The sequence below is a fragment of the Neopsephotus bourkii genome, unplaced genomic scaffold, assembly GCF_033783945.1.
Source record: "Neopsephotus bourkii isolate Nb327-2 ecotype Australia unplaced genomic scaffold, CSIRO-AGI_Nbou_v1 NB_1663, whole genome shotgun sequence".
Classification (NCBI taxonomy): Eukaryota; Metazoa; Chordata; class Aves; order Psittaciformes; family Psittacidae; genus Neopsephotus; species Neopsephotus bourkii.
In genome coordinates this window covers 6,074,745-6,088,261 of record NW_026902137.1, presented here as the reverse complement: position 1 = coordinate 6,088,261, position 13,517 = coordinate 6,074,745, and positions in this window count along the sequence as shown.

Below are 13,517 nucleotides of genomic sequence, written 5' to 3'. Positions count from 1 at the left end.
CTTCAATGAAAACCTGCTCCCCACACACAGCGAAGGCTGCGAGGGCAGCACAAGATGTGGTGCCAGCAGCGGGTGCCCAGGGCTGCCTGCTTCAGGAGGGCTCTGCAACAGCTCCGCACCTTGAACTCGCGTGTCCCCGTCTGCATTTGCATGCACACCTCATGCACGCAGCAGCTCCCCCTGCACCCCGCTGCCATTCTCCTGCTGGCAGCTCCCCCTCCCTGCCTGCTTGCAGGGTCCCACATGACAGCACCGGCGGGTGACCCTCACTCCAGCTGCAGCCGCCAACATCTGGTATCCCAAACCAGCCCCAGATCCTCTTCCCACCCTGCGGGAAGGGAACCAAGGGACTCAGTGGGAGGAAGGGATGGAAGGGGGTAAAAGGCTTGGTTTGGGCCGCAGCATTCATGAGGAGGCCGGGCCCAGGCTGCTCCCCGCAGGGATGCGAGGCTGGGTACGCTGTGATTCTGTGATTCCAGGACTGACTCCTTGTACGTGGCTGTGTTTCTTCCATCTTGAGGAGCAGGCCGAGAAGCCTTGGTCAGAGCTGGCACAGGCTGTGCCTGGTGGCAGCACCAGACCAGGGGCCTTGCAGCCACCCAGGGGTTGGAGTGAGCGCCGAGCCCTTTGTTACCTTGCCTGTGCCCACCCCTGCCCACAGCTGCAGAGAGCCTGAAAGAGCCGCTCTGCCAGTGCAGGAAGTGCATTGAGGACAGTTCAGGAGTGCCAGCCCCCATGGGCCCTCCAGGCCTCTGACCTCAGAGCAAGTGGAACCCACTTGTCTGCCAATGCCATGTGTGATCACAGTGAATACAAGGACAGACTGGGTCAGAAAAACGTCAAGAAATGTATTTGCAAAACAACAAAAATTAAAATAAACAACAAAGAACAATTGTTCTTAGGAAAAGTACAACTCTTCTACCAAAAACTACAATTATTCTATCAAAAAGTACAGCTCTTATACTTAAAACTACACCTATTCTATCTAAACCTACAAATCTTAATGAAAAAAAGAACAGTCTTCTAAAACAAGAAAATCTTTGCAGAAAACAGGAACTCTTCTAAACAAAACTTCTTCAGACGCCATGAAAACTTCCCTCTCCTCCAGGCCTGGAAACAAGCAGCACAAGGTCATTTCAGTGAGGCTACTGATGGTCACTGTGTTTGCAACACGCTGGGGAGAGCAGGACTCTGCAGTGGGGCACAGCCGTGACTGGGAGCCAGGCTCTGTGTGATCAGGCTTGGCTTGCGTGTCCCAGAGGCAGCGCAGGGCAGCGCAGTGGTGATGCTTGTGGCGCCAGGATGAAGCCACCGGGCACTGTGTCCCTGCAGCGGGGCTGTCGCACGCAGTCCCAGCCCCAGCGTGGCAGCAGCCAACCCACCCTGACTGCCAGCAGTGGATGGGTAAGTGCTGCCTTACCACTCATCAACTGGTATCCATTGCCTCATCCACCTCTATGGGTTCCTCTCCCAGCCCCACTTGGGTCCTGCTGGCGGCCTCTTCCTCCAGCTCCTGCATGTGTTGGAATAGCCTGAGGCAAAAGCCGAGCAGAAGAGTGCATTGGTGCTGCCCAGAGCAGCAGAGCGCAGCTGTGGGACAGGCCTCTGGGCACCCCGGTCCCCTCTCGCTGCCTGGGCAGAGCCGTGGGGGGCTGGGGCCCGGGCACGTCCCCAGCAGGAGCTGGCGGGAGGCCGGGGGCTCCTTGTCCAGCAGCACCCCCCAGCTCTGACAGGCTGGCGCGTGCAGCTGGAGGATCCTGTGCTGCCTGAGCTTCAGCGCCTTGCGGGCCGGTAGCGGCTTCAGGACCTGCCAGAGCAGGGGGCAGGGGTGAGCGGCCGTGCTCCCTGCCTGCGGGGCCAGGGCACAGACCCGGCCCCGCACCTGCCTCGGCACCCACCAGCTCCTTACTCTGCGAAGGCAGCCCTTTGCCTCCTCGCCTCCATAAGGGCTGAGCTCGGCCACCAGCAGGACAAGGGTGGACTTCTTGTGGGGCTGCATTTGGTAGTGCCAAAGTCAGGTCCAAGGGGCAAAGAACAAAAAAATGGGACTGGGAAAAATCGGAATGGGCCAGGAGTGGGGCAGAAGCACAGGGCCGGAAAAGGGCAAAAGGGATGGGGCATGCAGGTGGGAGCAGAGGAAAAGTGTGGGGTCAGTGGTGAAGGTCTGTGCTGTTGCCTGGCCATGGGCAGTTGCCGCTGTAACTCGTGCTGCGACATCACCCCAGATTTCCAGAACTGCTGTGAGCAGGGGATGGGGTTGAGCCTTGAAGGGGCTGCAGCTCCATGGGGGAAATAGGGCAATCATTACATGATCCCCTGAGATGACAGAGACATACTTTGGTGCTTAAATAATCACTAAAATGGGTGAAGGCTGTGCTGGCCAACTTCGGATGTGCCAGGACCATCTCCTGTGCTCCTTCCCTGTCCCCCAAGCAGTCAGTGATCAACCTGAGCAGTGCTCATGTGCTGCTGTTGCGATGTGTCCATGGGGTTGGGATTCAGCCCTGCCCAGCCACGTCCTCCAGCCATGCCCATCCGGGGAGAGCCTCGGGCAAGAACCTGCGCCCCACGCACAGGAAAGGCTGCGAGGGCAGCACAAGATGTGGTGCCAGCAGCGGGTGCCCAGGGCTGCCTGCTTCAGGAGGGGTCTGCAACAGCTCCGCACCTTGAACTCGCGTGTGCCCGTTTGCATTTGCACGCACACCTCATGCACGCAGCAGCTCCCCCTGCACCCCGCTGCCATTCTCCTGCTGGCAGCTCCCCCTCCCTGCCTGCTTGCCTGGTCCCACATGAGAGCACCGGCGGGTGAGCCTGGCTCCAGCTGCAGCCGCCAACATCTGGTATCCCAAACCAGCTGCAGCCCCAGCCCCTCTTCCCACCCTGCGGAATGGGGACCAAGTGACTCAGTGGGAGGAAGGGGGTCAAAGGCTTGGTTTGGGCAGCAGCATCTAACAGGATGCCGGGCACAGGCTGCTCCCCGCAGGGATGCGAGCCCAGGCACGCTGTGATTCTGAGATTCCAGGACTGATTCCTTGTACGTGGCCGTGTTTCCCCCAGCTTGAGGAGCAGCCCGAGGAGCCTTGGTCAGCGCTGGCACAGGCTGTGCCCGATGGCAGCACCAGAGCAGGCGCCCTGCAGCCACCCAGGGGTCAGGCTGAGCGCCCAGACCTTTGGTCCCTCACCCGTGCCCAGCCCTGCCCACAGCTGCAGAGAGCCTGAAAGAGCCGCTCTGCCAGGGCAGGGAGCCCACGTGAGGACAGTTGGGGTGCCCCAGCACCCAGCACCAGCCCCCATGGCCCCTCCAGCCCTGGGAGCACAGAGCAAGTGGAAACCCCTTGTCTGCCAAAGGCACGTGTGATCGCAGTGAATACAAAGAGAGACTGGGTCAGGAGAACATCAGGAAATGTATTTACAAAGCAACAAAAAATAGAAGAAACAACAAAGAACTGGTATCCATCGCCTCCTCCTCCTCCGCATCCACCTCCATCGGTTCGTCCACCTCCTTGTCCACCTCCTCGTCCACCTCCTCATCCACCTCCTCATGCACCTCCTCATCCACCTCCATTGGTTCGTCCACCTCCACCATCGCAAGGGTGGACTTCTTCTGGTGCTGCATTCCAGGTAGGAAGGTCGGGTGTAAGAAGCGAGGAACAAAGGTGTAGGGATGGAAGAAGAGGAAAGGGCTGGGAGTAGGGCAGAAGCGCAGGGCAGGAGCAGGGCAGAAGGGATGGAGCACGTAGGTAGGAGCAGGGGCTAACTGTGGGTTCAGGGGTGGAGGTCTGTGCTGTTGCCTGGGCACGGGCGGTGCCGCTGTGACCCCGTCTGTGACATCACCCCAGAGTTCCCGAACTGCTGCGAGCGGGGGATGGGGACGAGCTCTGAGGTGGGTGCAGCTTCATGGGGGACATTGGGCAATGGTTACGTGACCCCCTGAGACGACAGGACACACTTTGGTGCTTAAATAATCAATAAAATGGGTTAAGCCTGAGCTGGCCAACTTTGGATGTGCCAGGACCATCTCCTGTGCTCCTGCCCTGTCCCACAAGCAGTCAGTGATCAACCTGAGCAGTGCTCATGTGCTGCAGTTGGGATGTGTCCATGGGGTTGGGATTCAGCCCTGCCCAGCCACGTCCTCCAGCCGTGCCCATCACGGGTGAGCCCATGCGAGAACCTGCGCCCCACGCACAGGAAAGGCTGCGAGGGCAGCACAAGATGTGGTGCCAGCAGCGGGTGCCCAGGGCTGCCTGCTTCAGGAGGGGTCTGCAACAGCTCCGCACCTTGAACTCGCGTGTCCCCGTCTGCATTTGCTCGCACACCTCATGCACGCAGCAGCTCCCCCTGCACCCCGCTGCCATTCTCCTGCTGGCAGCTCCCCCTCCCTGCCTGCTTGCCTGGTCCCACATGACAGCACCAGCGGGTGACCCTCACTCCAGCTGCAGCCGCCAACATCTGGTATCCCAAACCAGCCCCAGCCCCTCTTCCCACCCTGAGGGATGGGGACCAAGGGACTCAGTGGGAGGAATGGACGGAAGGGGGTAAAAGGCTTGGTTTGGGCCGCAGCATTCATGAAGATGCTGGGCCCAGGCTGCTCCCCGCAGGGACGCGAGCCTGGGCACGCTCTGATTTTGTGATTCCAGGACTGATTCCTTGTATGTGGCCGTGTTTCTTCCATCTTGAGGAGCAGGCCGAGGAGCCTTGGTCAGCGCTGGCACAGGCTGTGCCTGATGGCAGCACCAGAGCAGGGGCCCTGCAGCCACTGAGTGGTCGGAGTGAGCACCCAGGCCTTTGGTCCCTCGCCAGTGCCCATCCCTGCCCACAGCTGCAGAGAGCCTGAAAGAGCTCCCCATGGGCCCTCCAGGCCTCTGACCTCAGAGCAAGTGAAAACCCCTTCTCTGCCAATGCCATGTGTGATCACAGTGAATACAAAGAGAGACTGGGTCAGGAAAACACCAAGACATGTATTTACAAAACAAGAAAAAATAAAGCAGACAACAAACCAAGCTACAGCTCCTTTTCTTAACTCTAAACTCACTACTTAAAACTACAAATGTGATGTGAAAAAGCAACAATCTTCTATGAAAAACAACAATCTTCTAAGAAAAACAGCAGCTCTTCAACAAAAACCTCCTTTCACCTCCACACCACCTCCATCTCAATCAACCCTGGCAACAAGCAGCACAAGGTCATTTCAGTGAGGCTACTGATGGTCATTGTGGTTGCCAAAGCCCTGGATATGCTGGGAAGAGTGGGACTCTGCCACAGGGCTCAGCCGTGGCTGGGAGCCAGGCTCTGTGTGATCAGGCTTGGCTCATGTATCCCAAAGGCAGCGCAGAGCAGCGCAGTGGTGGCGCTTGTGCCGCCTGGATGAGGCCACTGGGCACAGTATCAGTGCAACGGGGCCATCGCACACAGCCCCAGCATGTCAGCAGCCAACCCACCCTGACTGCCAGCAGTGGATGGGGGGCACGTGCTGCCTTACCACTCATCAACTGGTATCCATTGCCTCATCCACCTCTATGGGTTCCTCTCCCAGCCCCACTTGGGTCCTGCTGGCGGCCTCTTCCTCCAGCTCCTGCATGTGTTGGAATAGCCTGAGGCAAAAGCCGAGCAGAAGAGTGCATTGGTGCTGCCCAGAGCAGCAGAGCGCAGCTGTGGGACAGGCCTCTGGGCACCCCGGTCCCCTCTCGCTGCCTGGGCAGAGCCGTGGGGGGCTGGGGCCCGGGCACGTCCCCAGCAGGAGCTGGCGGGAGGCCGGGGGCTCCTTGTCCAGCAGCACCCCCCAGCTCTGACAGGCTGGCGCGTGCAGCTGGAGGATCCTGTGCCGCCTGAGCTTCAGCGCCTTGCGGGCCGGTAGCGGCTTCAGGACCTGCCAGAGCAGGGGGCAGGGGTGAGCGGCCGTGCTCCCTGCCTGCAGGACCAGGGCACAGACCCGGCCCCGCACCTCCCTCGGCACCCACCAGCTCCTTACTCTGCAAAGGCAGCCCTTTGCCTCCTCGCCTCCATAAGGGCTGAGCTCGGCCACCAGCAGGACAAGGGTGGACTTCTTGTGGGGCTGCATTTGGTAGTGCCAAAGTCAGGTCCAAGGGGCAAAGAACAAAAAAATGGGACTGGGAAAAATCGGAATGGGCCAGGAGTGGGGCAGAAGCACAGGGCCGGAAAAGGGCAAAAGGGATGGGGCATGCAGGTGGGAGCAGAGGAAAAGTGTGGGGTCAGTGGTGAAGGTCTGTGCTGTTGCCTGGCCATGGGCAGTTGCCGCTGTAACTCGTGCTGCGACATCACCCCAGATTTCCAGAACTGCTGTGAGCAGGGGATGGGGTTGAGCCTTGAAGGGGCTGCAGCTCCATGGGGGAAATAGGGCAATCATTACATGATCCCCTGAGATGACAGAGACATACTTTGGTGCTTAAATAATCACTAAAATGGGTGAAGGCTGTGCTGGCCAACTTCGGATGTGCCAGGACCATCTCCTGTGCGCCTTCCCTGTCCCCCAAGCAGTCAGTGATCAACCTGAGCAGTGCTCATGTGCTGCTGTTGCGATGTGTCCATGGGGTTGGGATTCAGCCCTGCCCAGCCACGTCCTCCAGCCATGCCCATCCGGGGAGAGCCTCGGGCAAGAACCTGCGCCCCACGCACAGGAAAGGCTGCGAGGGCAGCACAAGATGTGGTGCCAGCAGCGGGTGCCCAGGGCTGCCTGCTTCAGGAGGGGTCTGCAACAGCTCCGCACCTTGAACTCGCGTGTGCCCGTCTGCATTTGCACGCACACCTCATGCACGCAGCAGCTCCCCCTGCACCCCGCTGCCATTCTCCTGCTGGCAGCTCCCCCTCCCTGCCTGCTTGCCTGGTCCCACATGACAGCACCGGCGGGTGAGCCTGGCTCCAGCTGCAGCTGCCAACATCTGGTATCCCAAACCAGCTGCAGCCCCAGCCCCTCTTCCCACCCTGCGGAATGGGGACCAAGGGACTCAGTGGGAGGAAGGGGGTAAAAGGCTTGGTTTGGGCAGCAGCATCCAACAGGATGCCGGGCGCAGGCTGCTCCCCGCAGGGACGTGAGCCCGGGCACGCTGTGATTCTGAGATTCCAGGACTGATTCCTTGTACGTGGCCGTGTTTCCCCCAGCTTGAGGAGCAGCCCGAGGAGCCTTGGTCAGCGCTGGCACAGGCTGTGCCCGATGGCAGCACCAGAGCAGGCGCCCTGCAGCCACCCAGGGGTCGGGCTGAGCGCCCAGACCTTTGGTCCCTCACCCGTGCCCAGCCCTGCCCACAGCTGCAGAGAGCCTGAAAGAGCCGCTCTGCAAGGGCAGGGAGCCCACGTGAGGACAGTTGGGGTGCCCCAGCACCCAGCACCAGCCCCCATGGCTCCTCCAGCCCTGGGAGCACAGAGCAAGTGGAAACCCCTTGTCTGCCAAAGGCACGTGTGATCGCAGTGAATACAAAGAGAGACTGGGTCAGGAGAACGTCAGGAAATGTATTTACAAAGCAACAAAAAATAGAAGAAACAACAAAGAACTGGTATCCATCGCCTCCTCCTCCTCCGCATCCACCTCCATCGGTTCGTCCACCTCCTCGTCCACCTCCTCATCCACCTCCTCATGCACCTCCTCATCCACCTCCATTGGTTCGTCCACCTCCACCATCGCAAGGGTGGACTTCTTCTGGTGCTGCATTCCAGGTAGGAAGGTCGGGTGTAAGAAGCGAGGAACAAAGGTGTAGGGATGGAAGAAGAGGAAAGGGCTGGGAGTAGGGCAGAAGCGCAGGGCAGGAGCAGGGCAGAAGGGATGGAGCACGTAGGTAGGAGCAGGGGCTAACTGTGGGTTCAGGGGTGGAGGTCTGTGCTGTTGCCTGGGCACGGGCGGTGCCGCTGTGACCCCGTCTGTGACATCACCCCAGAGTTCCCGAACTGCTGCGAGCGGGGGATGGGGACGAGCTCTGAGGTGGGTGCAGCTTCATGGGGGACATTGGGCAATGGTTACGTGACCCCCTGAGACGACAGGACACACTTTGGTGCTTAAATAATCAATAAAATGGCTGAAGCCTGAGCTGGCCAACTTTGGATGTGCCAGGACCATCTCCTGTGCTCCTGCCCTGTCCCACAAGCAGTCAGTGATCAACCTGAGCAGTGCTCATGTGCTGCAGTTGGGATGTGTCCATGGGGTTGGGATTCAGCCCTGCCCAGCCACGTCCTCCAGCCGTGCCCATCACGGGTGAGCCCATGCGAGAACCTGCGCCCCACGCACAGGAAAGGCTGCGAGGGCAGCACAAGATGTGGTGCCAGCAGCGGGTGCCCAGGGCTGCCTGCTTCAGGAGGGGTCTGCAACAGCTCCGCACCTTGAACTCGCGTGTGCCCGTCTGCATTTGCACGCACACCTCATGCACGCAGCAGCTCCCCCTGCACCCCGCTGCCATTCTCCTGCTGGCAGCTCCCCCTCCCTCCCTGCCTGCTTGCAGGGTCCCACATGACAGCACCGGCGGGTGACCCTCACTCCAGCTGCAGCCGCCAACATCTGGTATCCCAAACCAGCCCCAGCCCCTCTTCCCACCCTGAGGGATGGGGACCAAGGGACTCAGTGGGAGGAATGGACGGAAGGGGGTAAAAGGCTTGGTTTGGGCCGCAGCATTCATGAAGATGCTGGGCCCAGGCTGCTCCCCGCAGGGACGCGAGCCTGGGCACGCTCTGATTTTGTGATTCCAGGACTGATTCCTTGTATGTGGCCGTGTTTCTTCCATCTTGAGGAGCAGGCCGAGGAGCCTTGGTCAGCGCTGGCACAGGCTGTGCCTGATGGCAGCACCAGAGCAGGGGCCCTGCAGCCACTGAGTGGTCGGAGTGAGCACCCAGGCCTTTGGTCCCTCGCCAGTGCCCATCCCTGCCCACAGCTGCAGAGAGCCTGAAAGAGCTCCCCATGGGCCCTCCAGGCCTCTGACCTCAGAGCAAGTGAAAACCCCTTCTCTGCCAATGCCATGTGTGATCACAGTGAATACAAAGAGAGACTGGGTCAGGAAAACACCAAGACATGTATTTACAAAACAAGAAAAAATAAAGCAGACAACAAACCAAGCTACAGCTCCTTTTCTTAACTCTACACTCACTCTACTTAAAAGTACAAATGTGATGTGAAAAAACAACAATCTTCTATGAAAAACAATAATCTTCTAAGAAAAACAGCAGCTCTTCAACGAAAACCTCCTTTCACCTCCACACCACCTCCATCTCAATCAACCCTGGAAACAAGCAGCACAAGGTCATTTCAGTGGTTGCCAAAGCCCTGGGATATGCTGGGAAGAGTGGGACTCTGCCACAGGGCTCAGCCATGGCTGGGAGCCAGGCTCTGTGTGATCAGGCTTGGCTCACGTATCCCAAAGGCAGCGCAGGGCAGCGCGGTGGTGGTGCTTGTGCCGCCAGGATGAGGCCACTGGGCACAGTGTCAGTGCAACGGGGCCATCGCACACAGCCCCAGCGTGGCAGCAGCCAACCCACCCTGACTGCCAGCAGTGGATGGGGGCATGTGCTGCTTTACCACTCATCAACTGGTATCCATCACCTCATCCACCTCCCCATCCACCTCCATGGGTTCCTCTCACAGCCCCACTTAGGTCCTGCTGGCAGCCTCTTCCTCCAGCTCCTGCATGTGTTGGAATAGCCTGAGGCAAAAGCCGAGCAGAAGAGTGCATTGGTGCTGCCCAGAGCAGCAGAGCGCAGCTGTGGGACAGGCCTCTGGGCACCCCGGTCCCCTCTCACTGCACGGGCAGAGCCGTGGGGGGCTGGGGCCCGGGAACGTCCCCATCAGGAGCCGGCGGGAGGCCGGGGGCTCCTTGTCCAGCAGCACCCCCCAGCTCTGACAGGCTGGCGCGTGCAGCTGGAGGATCCTGTGCCGCCTGAGCTTCAGCGCCTTGCGGGCCGGTAGCGGCTTCAGGACCTGCCAGAGCAGGGGGCAGGGGTGAGCGGCCGTGCTCCCTGCCTGCGGTGCCAGGGCACAGACCCGGCCCCGCGCCTGCCTCGGAACCCACTGGCTCCTTACTCTGCAAAGGCAGCCCTTTGCCTCCTCGCCTCCGCAGGGCTGAGCTCGGCCACCAGCAGGACAAGGGTGTTTTTCCTCTGGGGCTGCATTTGGTGGTTCGAAGATGGGATCAAAAGGGAAGGGAACAAGAGTGTAGGGCTGGGAACAAGGTTATAGCTCTGGGAACACTCTGTAAGGGCTGAGAACAGGGCAGAAGGGATTGGTGTAAACTAGTGGTAACAGGGAAAATGTGCATTCAGGGGCAACACTCTGCGTTGTTGTTCTGTGGGCACGGGCAGTTGCCAGTGTAATGTGGCTGAGACATCACACCAGTGCTCTGGAACTGCTGCACAGCAGGGAATGGGGATGAGCCTGAAGGTGCTGCAGCTTCACTGGGGACATTGGGCAATCATTACATTGCCCCCTGCAATGACAAAGACACACTTTGGTGCTTAAATAGGCAATAAAATAGATGAAGTCTGGGCAGCCAAGTCCATGGGGCCAGAACCATCCACCTCCTTTGGTCTTTCACTGTCCTGCAAGCAGTCAGTGAGTGAGCTGAGCAGTGCTGATGTGCAGCAGTTGGAATGCATTCATTGGGGTGGAAATCAACCCTGCCCGGCCTTGGGGTGCGGGTGGCAGCAGGAGAAGGCTGCGTGGCCACATCCTTCAGCCAGGCCTGTCACGTGTTAGCCGGTGCGAGAACCTGCACCCAGCGCAGCTCCTGCCAGCTTCTCCCGCCTCCCCCTTCCCACAGGCCTCACAACCTCAGCATCTTTGCTGTGCCAGCAGTCTTGCCCTTCAGTTTAGTACCTGTGGCCTTCCCCAGAATGATGAATAGAAATGATTTAAGCCTCTCTACAACATTAGTTCAATGAGGTGATGTTCACAGGGGGAGATGGTCCACAGGGGTAAGCAGGGATAGGGAGGATGAGGCGAGTGCTGGGTAGGGGCTCATCCTTCCCTGTGAAGCTCCCTTAGCAGCAGCTCATTTGAGCATGGCCACCTGAGCAAGCCAGTGATGATGTATTGAGAAAAGAATCTGGTATGAAGCTGAAAGGCAGCTTCCTAAATCGAGTAAATTACATTTGTATCAAAAAGAAAGAAAAAAAAAAAAGAACTTGTAAATCGCCTATTTACACAATGGAGCACGCGAGCAAGTGAGTTCTCATACAAAACCCAGATGTTCATTAGAAACACGAATTTTTCTTCCTTGCTGCTACCCTGAAAAGTAAATCAGGGGGAAAAAAGTCAGCTGTGCTGAAGGGGTATGAAGGAGGGAGTTAAGTCTACGAAATCCAGGAAATTTCCCGTTAAGGCAAAAATCTGGGGTTCTGTTGTAGTCTTTTAATTTGGACCCAAGATATAAATTAAAGCCAGAGTATCAGGTCAGGTGCTCAAGTTCTCAGCCCTTAACTGTGGAATTTCCAGGTTAGGTTACTTAAATTTTCCTGTTGCTGAATAAAGCTCAAATCCTGTGTGCCATATATTTGCTCATCATAAAACGTTCTCTCCTAGCCAGTAACAGCTTCTTTGTTGGCTAATCCTGTCTGGTTTATGAGATTCCCAGCCTTTGTACAGTGTACTGGGAGTTAAGAACTTCCACATGGCGCTTGCTGAGGCTTTTGTGAATAAGCAAAGCAAAGTGCTTGCTCTCTGTCCAACAAATGCATCAAATATGGTTTGAATTCTCTGTTTTTAAATGCAAAGGATAATATTGATTTTGTTAAGGTAAATGTCTTTAATTGTATGCTGTATAAACTTGACTCGTACTGAGACATAATGGGCTCTGGGCATTCTTCCAGCACAGCAGTAGGAAAGTGTATCTTTTAGTGTCTCCAGTAGAGAAATGAAGAATTAAGATTTAGATGAACAAAAAAACTACATGGTGTATATCCCCAGTCTCCAAAAAGCCCATACTGATGCAGAAGGACATTTACACAGATGGCAATTATAGCTGTATTTAGGACAAAACTGTTGATGTGGCTTGCTTAAGGCTTTTCATTGGGATGGTGCTGGTGAGAATGGAAAAATAGAGTGAAAACAAATGGTAAGAGAAAATGAAGTTCATAGAATTGTCACTGTATGAATCAATCTATCATCTCATCTACAGAAACTGAGAGAAATATTAATGCAGAGGGGTACTGGGCATCTCATTAGCAAAGTACTCCACACTCTCAAATCCTTATGCATGTCTCTGTGAGTATTTAGGAGGGCGATGAGGACAACTATCCATTGGATGAGTCACCCCTTGATATTACTTTATCAAAAGCGATAAAGGTACGTAACAACAGACCAAACACTCATGCAGCAGATGATATCCTTTCATTTATTGCTAAGCTACCATAGTACAGGCAATATATAAAAATATTTTACAGATAGCAAAAACTCATTACATTGGAGGTTAACAATGTTGTTGTAGGAATGTGAATGATACAAATCCCTTTTCAATTCTTAAACCTTAGGCTTTTGAACAAACTGACTACAAAGACATCTGTTAGGATGATTGGAGTGACAATTGCTCACTCGTGTATCTATAAACATACGGCTTTACCTGACCGTACAGGGCAGGGCTTCAGCAAGGAGGTTTGGATTTCAGTGAGGGATGATCACTTTATAATTACGCAGACTCATACACATACACACACATATGTTAAGACCCAATTAGGCCACCATTATTCAGCCTGTATGTTGATTCTCTAGTCCCAGGTCTCACCACACTGCCTGTGTAGTAAGGTACTGATAAGCATCAGTAAAATGATGGCAGTTTATCCTGGAATAACTGATTATTCCAACACCACATCTGTGGATTTCTGAGCTATTACAAACACATACATCATTATTCATTATTGTGGCTCACTCATCCTAGCATTTTCCATGCAGTTTTGCTATTTTATGAGTGTTATTAAAAAGAAACTCAAAATCCTAACCTTTCCCCAGATAACCACATTTGCAGCCTCTGTGATGTTCTACAGTACCAGCACCTTCATCTGAAATTTATTACGATGTGGGCCAGGTACCAATTTAGGTTTTTTGAACCCCAAGAACAATACAAATGACTAAACAATCTTAAACAGCCCATTAGATACTGACTGGTAGTTAGACAGACTGCTATCAGCTGTCACCCGCTGCAGTTCTAAAGTAGCAGACATTAAACAAGACAGGTGTCAATCTTACGTCAAACATTCAAAAAGGTGAATTATTCATTCTGAACTGAGATGAATAAAGAATTCTAACTTTCCACATGTGATGGCAGACAGATGCCTTATTTACAGGTAAGAAATCACTGCAATGTAAACAATGAGTAAAACAGTTGATTTCTGAAGAAGCTTGCAATTCACCCAGGATAAACCCAACTCTGGCATCCCTTCCTAGTGCAATATGTAATATAAGTAACATACACTCACAATTGAAGATCAACTGGAACACGAGAAGATTTTAAGGGGTGCAAAATTTATGAAGAACCAAATCAATGTAAGATTTGAAATTAAGATGGTCATTTTCTTGATCCCATCTGGCAGATAAT